Source organism: Malaclemys terrapin, chromosome 8 (assembly GCF_027887155.1).
Source record: "Malaclemys terrapin pileata isolate rMalTer1 chromosome 8, rMalTer1.hap1, whole genome shotgun sequence".
NCBI classification, from domain to species: domain Eukaryota; kingdom Metazoa; phylum Chordata; order Testudines; family Emydidae; genus Malaclemys; species Malaclemys terrapin.
The window spans coordinates 78,797,040-78,806,205 of record NC_071512.1 but is presented as its reverse complement, the minus strand read 5'-3'; positions in this window follow the sequence as shown (position 1 = coordinate 78,806,205).

Sequence of the window (9,166 nt, the reverse complement as noted above, 5' to 3'; positions counted from 1 at the left end):
GGGGATCTCAAAGATGGCTTTAAGTCACTTTTTCCCTGTCCCTCCTCAAATTTTGTGTCAAATATAATTTGACCAAACCTGAAGATCTGGTCCAAAAACTCCAAGTCCTACTACTAACCCTTTGCGCCAGCCAAGACCACATTTCAGAGCATTTAGTTTTCTATTGTTTATAATGATTGGCTATAGAGACACACTGGGATTTCTGCTTTTGACAGTTGGATACCCCAGACTTTTGCAAAGGTGAATTTTGCAAATCTTCTGTGTAACTTGGATGACAATCTTATTTTGCTCTTCCATGGGTACGTTTTTCTTTGTGTATCTTGGAGAGTTCACACATTTTAACAGACTTTTGCAAAGGGCGGAGGAGGGAAGGCATTGCCCAGAAAAGAGAAGGGAATGAAGCACAAAGAGGTGGGAATCTCCAAAACTAACAACTGAGACCAATTTCCCTGAAGATCCAGCTCCAGGTATGTAAATTACAGCAGCGTCTAGTTATGTCCTGAAATGGCAACACAATCATATTGAGCACATCACTGGGAAATCCTAATCTTCACTGTGGCCTCACCGTGGCTTTCTTCAGAGAGTTTTCTACAAGCTTGCATTCCAAAAGGAAGGCAATATTAGAGAGATATTCCAGGGGACAGGCTATGGAATGTCATCTTAGGAACTACAGATTTTTGATAAAATTATTGAGCAACCTTTGGTTCAGAAGTCTGAATTCTGATTTTAGGAGTACTGCACAAGAAAAGTTCCTTCTTCTGTTTTATAGGTATGACAATTAGTTTTTTGTTTATTTTAGTATGTAGTAATTCATTTGTGTAATAACTACCCCAGGATCTCTGTGATAGTTACACAGGAATTGTGTATGCATGGAGCATGACTTTATACAATCAAAGGTCTCTGTTCTAATCTTAGATGACATGCATCACAACATACCCCTTTCAGATAAACCACTGTTGTCCTGTTTGCACACATGCAGTAGAAGACTGTCCAAATTGCATAGTGATCCCATATACCTGAAATGTAGAATCTGGTCCTTAATATTTGTGCCTAACACTTTACCAGATGTTGGTTGTTTGCCATAGGAATGACGTGCATACCAGTACTGCACCATTACTTTCAAAGTATGGGTCAACCTATTCTATTGCTCACTCACATTTGTGTCATTTCTGAAGGCACCCCTAGATACCCATAGCTTGGAAGAGAAGGACTGGGGCAGGCATGCTGATATATCCCAATTCCAAGGGCTGTAATTATGCATGTATATTAATGACAATGGGCTCAATCTAATTCCCATTGAAATCAATGGAAAGACCTCAGACAGATTTCAATGAAATGGGCTCAATATGTATATTTTCAAAAATTGTTTCATTTCAGCTTGGTTAGGATAATGATCATCTGACCAGGAAAGAAGCCAAGAGCAACACCCGTTCCTATATAAGGAATAGTTTTATTTGAGACAGAAAGGTTTGCAAAGGACTAAGAACAGTATATGGCAACGAAGAAGTGTGTATATGCTAATATAATAATGTCATACATAGAATCATAGAATATTAGGGTTGGAAGAGACCTCAGGAGGTCATCTAGTCCAATCCCCTGCTCAAAGCAGGACCAACACCAACTAAATCATCCCAGCCAGGGCTTTGTCAAGCCAGGCCTTAAAAACCTCTAATGATGGAGATTCCACCACCTCCCTAGGTAACCCATTCCAGTGCTTTGCCACTCTCATAGAGAAATAGTGTTTCTTAATATCCAACCTAGACCTCCCTCACTGCAACTTGAGACCATTGCTCCTTGTTCTGTCATCTGCCACCACTGAGAACAGCCGAGCTCCATCCTCTTTGGAACCCCCCTTCAGGTAGTTGAAGGCTGCTATCAAATCCCGCCCCCCTTCTCTTCTGCGGACTAAATAACCCCAGTTCCCTCAGCCTCATTCTCATGTGCCCCAGCTCTATTCTCTACTAAACTTCTTGAGGGAAATGGGAGAAAAGAGCAACAATTAAGTCTGGGCTGGTAAAATGCCTCTTGCCGTGCACTTGCTTATCTCTTGGACAGAGGCACCAAGATATGGTAGGTCCCTCATCTTCACTGTCTAATTATGCCATGCTTCTAAGCAGGTCGGGTGGTCAAATCAGAAGGATAGAATTCAATTTTTTACAGCTAGTTCACATTTAGACCTTGTCCATGCATTGCTACACAAGCTTTTAAATATGGCTGTTGCTAGTAGGCCTCTGGCACAGCTTTCCCACAGCAGTGTGGGCAGGGATCTTCTTTTTGTATGAGAGCCATATTGTTGTGAAGCTAATCTAACGGCTTACTTAGTGGTCTAGTCGATAGTGTGGTGTAGCTAGCATTTTGGACACAAATACCTTCTCAGGGAAACTGTGCTAGAACCATACCAGCTGCAACTGGATAGCTGTACCTGGCGTGGCTGTGCTGTGGACAAGGAGGGCACTATTGCCAAAGGGAAACTGGTGATTATGGTGTTCATTTCAAGGTAGTTCTCCATTCACTTATTGTGTTTAGTTTCCTTCTTACATATGGGGTTTGGTTTAAATTTTAATTTGCCATTAGTCTTTTTGGCTTTTTTGAGAAAGCCAGATGTGTTTGGTTTGTTGGCTTGTCTTTTTTCTTTTGGTGGGGGAAAGGAAATATTATTGTCTGGAATGATTTGTCCCTACCACCACCATGCTGTTTTCTTCTGGGCTTTTGAGTTGGGTGGTGCTCTTTTAAATCTTTGTTATGTTGGTGTCTATGCATACTGAGGTTGCTTTTTAGCACAAATTTCCACAAGAGTGTTGCACCACACAGTGGCTGTTTTTATAATTCTGAGATTTCCCTATTGTTCCCAGAGCCCTTGGTACAACACACGGAAGTTCACATCACCTCCCTACTCCCACTTTTTTGCACACACGCATGCTGGTCTCTGACTTGAGAGGTGACAGACTGGAAAAGTGGGAGTGCAGCACTTAAGGACAGACCTGCTGTGGCAGGACTGTGAGGTTAAACTTGCAGAGTCCATGCTTGAACTAGTCTGATTCATGCAAATACACTTCTCTCTTTCTTACTTTCAACAGCATTAAATTTACACAAGCACATCCCAACTGGAAAAAGGAAATTCAGAAACAGGTATTGTATATGCAGGTTTTACTCCTCTTGAATAGTAAATTGTCTGCTGCAACTTGTGTCTTCCTCGGAACAAAAGAAAAATTGTGTGTGTGTGTGTGGTGTGAGAAAATGTAGCCATTTTCTTATATGGTAAATTACAAAGAATTCCGCCTACATTTGTAGTAATAAGTCTGTAAAATGTAAATGATTTGCCAATAAATTGCAACCTAAAATCTTAAACATGTGCACTGTGTAACTACCAGGTGTGGCTCTAGCTTTTTTGCCTCCCCAAGCACGGCAGACAGGTTGCCTTTGGCGGCATGCCTGCGGGAGGTCCCCGGTCCCGCGGCTTCGGCGGCATGCCTGCGGGAGATCCGCCGGTCCCGTGGCTTTGGCATACCCGCCACCGAACTGTCGCCGGATCTGCGGGACCGGTGGACCTCCTGCAGGCAAGCGGCCGAAGGCAGCCTGACTGCCGCCTTCGCAGGGACCGGCAGGCCTCCCCCTGTGGCTTGCCGCCCCAGGCACGCGCTTGGAGCGCTGGTGCCTGGACCGCCGCTGGTAACTACAGTACATAACAAACCTGGTAAAGTCAGCTGGCAGTTTCTCCAAGATCTGTGAAATGTCCCTCCTGCAAGCCCCTCTCCCTCAGCAGTACCTAGCAGGGGTGTAATATAATGTTGTTCCTCTGAATGTTCCAGTTGGGAGTAGAAAGTGGTGATAGTCTGGTATTTCTTAGATGCAATTTTGTTTATTTACAAAAAAATGTACAAAATCCTGTGTCTCTGAACACAGAAAGAATCAGTTTATTTTGCTCACAACACTCTTTTCAGCCTGCAGTCCTGACACAAAAACCTCTTCTGTTTTTTTGAGGGTCAGCCACTGTACTTCCAGCTGCCCCTTTTGGCTCTTTCTCTCTTTCCCAGACTTCTTTCTTGTCTCTTCTGAGTTTCTTTGTGTTATGCCTTCCTGCACACATGTCCCTACCCATAACAATACTCAGCAAAAGCTCTTGGGTGGGTTCACACACATCTTTTTTCTTAGGTGGGGCATATGCTCACAGTTATGATAGTCAAAGGGTGACTATCCACCTCAATCGCTAACAAGGTTTCACCCATCTCATAACACTAAATTAAATGAAGGAGAAGCTGTGCAGCCTCTTGGCTGGAGGCAAGGTACCAGACTGAAATTACTCGAGCGAAGGAAGAATTGGAAATAAAAAGCAAAAATATTGAAGATATTGACACCTTCCTATGTTGCCAACTCTTATAATTTTATCATGAGTCTTGCAGTAGTTAGTGCTTTTCTTAAAGCCCTAGCTGCTAGAATCAAGAAGCTCAGGCTCTGTCTACACTACCAACTTTTGTTGACTACACTTATTGACACCCAAAAGTCGACTTAATAAAAATCTGAAAAGCTTGTTCACACTAGCCCCCTCTGGTGTAAGATCATGTCCACATTGGGGGCACCGTCATCGACAGTATGAGCAACGCACTGTGGGTATGTATCCCACAGTGTAGGGTGACACCTTCTGTCGCTAGGAGTTGTGGGAAGGCGAAGCCGATCGCAGTGCATCTTGGAACTATGCTAAATGTCCCATCGTGCATTGCTTTATGTCCCAGTCCTCCACTGGTTTCCAGTTTTCTTTCATGCCATATTTTCAACGGCCGTTCTTCGCTGTGCACTCCAGCATCTATAGTGAGAAGGGATGGATCCCGCACTTCTGTCCTATATTCTGTTAAGTGTCATGAGGACATCGCACTTGGCAGTGCAGTTAATTGTGAAATTATTGACACAGGAAGAGTCACAGGCACCCGAGATTCTGATATGAATAGCAGCAACTTTATATTGCTTTTGGCATTCACAGAGCAGTTGCATAGGGTAGACAGTCACTTTTGGGCTAGGGAAACCAGCACTGAATGGTGGGATTGCATAGTCATGCAGGTGTGGGATGAAGAGCAGTGGCTACAGAACTTTTGGATGTGTAAAGCCACCTTCCTGGAACTGTGTGCTGAGCTGGCCCCAGACCTGTGGCACAAGGACACTAGAATGAGAGTTGCCCTCTCGGTAGAGAAGTGTGTGGCAATTGCTGCCTGGAATCTGGTGACTGTAGACTGCAGACTGCTCCAGGTTGCAAATCAGTTTGGAGTGGGGAAGTCTACCATTGGGGCTGCATTAATGCAAGTGTGCAGGGCAATAAATTGCACCCTGCTACGAAGGACCATGACTCTGGGAAATGTGCGTGAAGTAGTAGACGGCTTCGCAGAGATGGGTTTCCCTAACTGTGGAAGGGCGCTAGATGGCACACACATTCCAATTTTAGCACCAGACCACCTTGCAACAGAATACATCCAAGGGAAGGCAAACTTCTCCATGGTGTTGCAGGTGCTTATGGATCACTATGGGCATTTCACAGACATCAGGGTGGGGGTGGACTGGAAAGGTGCATGACTCATGCATTTTCAGGAACACCGGCCTGTACAGAAAGCTGCAAGTGGGGACTTTCTTTTCAGACCACAAGATTACAGTGGGGGATGTGGAAATGTCTATAGTGATCCTAGGAGACCTGGCTTACTCCTTACAGCCCTGGCTCATGAAACCTTACACAGGACATCTGTAAGGAGCGTTTCAACAACCAGCTGAATATGTGCCAGATGATAGTTGAATGTGCCTTTGGCAGATTAAAGGTGCGCTGGCGTTGCCTTTATGGCAGATTAGACCTTAATGAGGAGAATATTCCCATGGTCATAGCCGCATGCTGCACTTTGCATAATCTGTGAATCTTAGGGTAAAATGTTTGCTTGGGGTGGAGTGCTGAGGCAGAACGCTTGGCTGTGAGTTTGAGCAACCAGATACCAGGGCTGTCAGAGGAACCCAGAGGGTGGCAATTGAAATCAGGGAGGCTTTGAGGAAGCACTTTGACAATGAACAGCAGCAACGTATATCTTTAGAGTAGCTTCCATGGTGCATTCCATGTTTTTTTTTCTAAGAGGCTATGTTGACATTTGGAGCCGCATATCCCAGTAAGAAAATGATTAAAATGCCTGAACATGTACTCGTCGTGATTGCAATGTGAATTTGTAGAAAACAAAATAAAGATGATTTACCATTATAAAACTTTGCCTTTATTGATCAAGAAAAAACAGTGACACTCACCAAAACATAGATGCTTGCTGAAAAAGGAGAAACTGGGAAAGGGCAGACCCTCACAATTGTGTGTAGCTCCAGCTGTCACTGTGAAGGTTGTGCAAGGAGGTGGAGTGAGGGGGAAACTGAGGAGTTCCAGACAGTGGAAAGGAATGTGCAGGCAGAGGGCGGGGGGCAGGCTGGTAAAGAATTGTGCATGTGCTGCAGCAGAGGTTTAGCCCGGACCTGCTCGCTCTGCAGCATTATTAAAGACTTGAACATTTCTATTTGCTCCTCCATTACTTTTATCATCTGCTCCGTTGCGTCCCTAGTAAATGCTTGATTCTCTTTTCTGTCCTGCCTTTCGGCTTCCCGGCACTCCTTTCGTTCCCTTTTCTCTGTACTGGAGCACTGCAGTACCTTCTGGAACACGTCGTCTTTGTTGCGTCTTGGCCTCTTTCTTATCTGGTGGAGATGGTCGGCAGGGGTGTGTGGGGTGTTCCTGATGGTCACATCTGGTGAAGTATGGGACAGTGCACAGAAGCAGGATTGTTAAATTCAAGCATGGCATTGAAACATTTCACTTATATGCACCTTTTGCAACATACCAATCTCTTTCTCACTGACCCTTGCCAGGCACACATCTCTGCAAGCACCCAAAATATGGTGAGTTTTGGGCTGGGGCGGGAGGGGGGTGCTGCACCTGGATAGAAGAACATACAGTCTTTGCAGGGGTTGCGATGCAACTTTACAAGGAAATATTTCTAAAATTATCTCTCACTTTTCCACAGGCAGAGATCATTCTAGCAGACCAGGGTACAGGATACATCTACTGCATGCTCGCAGCTTCCACCCTGCTATATATGCAGCTCACCTATGTGCTGCTTTGGTTCCTGCACAAGTGATTGCCGAATGGTGTGGGATAGTGTCCTACAATGGGGGAAGGAACAAAGCTGAACTGCCATGCAACCTGCGGCAGAGTATTACTGAGTACCTCCAGGAAATTTTTCTGAAGATCTCTCTGAAGGATTCCTGTGAGATCTCGGCGTGCATCAACACCCTGTTCTGCCGTATCAATTAGCTACACGGGGAAATGTCCAGCTCACAGAAACACAGCCAGCCTCCCACATTTCTATGCCCTGAACCCACCTCCAAACTACACAAGCCACAGCCACTTACCAGCAGGGGTGGCAGGTTTGTGTAATTTTTGGTGGTGTCCAGAACAGGTCCAAGTCCCAGCCCCACCCCCACACCTGCCTAAGGCTCTGGAAGGGAGTTTGGGTGCAGGAGGGGTGCAGGCTCTGGGAGGGAGTTTGGGTGCTGGGTGCAGGGGTTGGGGTGCAGGAGAGGGTGCGGGCTCTGGGCTGGGGCAGGGGGTTGGGGTGTGGGAGGGGGTGAGGGGTGCGGTGCGTACCTTGGGTGGCTCCCGAAAGCGACCCGCACATCCCTCTGGCAGTGGCTTCTAGGCGGAGGGGCCGGGGCTCTCCACACACCACTGCTCGCAGGCACCATCCTCACAGCTTCGAGGGCGGGCAGGAAGCCACTTTAGCTCTGCTGCACTGCCGGTGGTGGCGGTGCGGGCCCCCAGGCCCTTTTAAATCACCCAGGGGCAGCAGGCATGGCCGGGAGATGCTCCGGGCGAGGCGTATGGGGGCAGCAGGTGGGGCTGGGGAAGAGAAGAACATTGGTGGAGCCGGGCCCCCATTCTCTTGAATATTCCTGGAGCAGGGGCACCAGGGGTCCATACAGCTCATCACCCCTGCTTACCAGGCATTTCATTTCCTGCTGCTTGCTCACCGGAGAGCAACTGCTGAGACTGGCTGGGTACCTCAGGAGTCGAGAAAAGTTCCTGGCTGCCTGCCCCACCGGGAGCTTCACATCCTTGTCTAGCTCCACTTCTTCATCAATAACTTCATCCTCCAGGTTAGGTCTTCTTTCCGCTGCCTCTATTCCCACTGAAGTATCCCTGGGGCTCTTGGCAGTGGAGGTGGGGTCACCACCGAGGATACCGTCCAGCTCCTTCTAGAAATGGCAGGTCTTAGGCCTTGTCTACACTATGAGAGTAGTTCGAATTTACTTGCATCGAATTTTTGGAATCGATATTGCAAAGTCGAACGTGTGTGTCCACACTAAGGACAGTAATTCGACTTTGTGAGTCCACACTAACGGTGAAAGCGTCGACATTCGAAGCGGTGCACTGTGGTCAGCTATCCCACAGTTCCCGCAGTCCCCTCTGCCCATTGGAATTCTGGGTGTAGCCGGCAATGCCTTCTGGGTAACAAAATGTGTCGAGGGTGCTTTTGGGTAACTGTCGTCCGTCCATCACTCCCGCCCTCCCTCCCTGAAAGCGCCGGCGGGAAATCAGTTCGCGCACTTTTCCAGTCATTGACAGCGCGGACGCCACAGCACTGCGAGCATGGAGCACGCTGCGACCATCGCTGCAGTTGTGGCCGCTCTCAACGCCTCGCAGCTTATCATACAGGTTTCCCTGAGGCAGATGCAGAAAAGTCAGGCGAGGAGGCTACGGCACCGCGGTGATGTCCTGAAGTCTGAGAGTAGCACAGACCTCTCAGAAAGCAGGGGACCCAGCGCCGAGGACATCACGATGGCAATTGGTCATGTTGATGCCGTGGAATGGCGATTCTGGGCATGGGAAACAAGCACTGAGTGGTGGGACCGCATAGTGCTGCAGGTCTGGGATGAATCCCAGTGGCTGTGAAACTTTCGCATGCGGAAGGGAACTTTCCTGGAACTTTGTGAGTTGCTGTCCCCTGCCCTGAAGCGCAATGACACCCGGTTGCGAGCTGCACTGAGTGTACAGAAGCGAGTGGCCATAGCCCTCTGGAAGCTTGCAACGCCAGACAGCTACCGGTCAGTCGCGAACCAGTTTGGGGTGGGCAAATCTACCGTGGGGGTTGTTGTGATGCAAGTA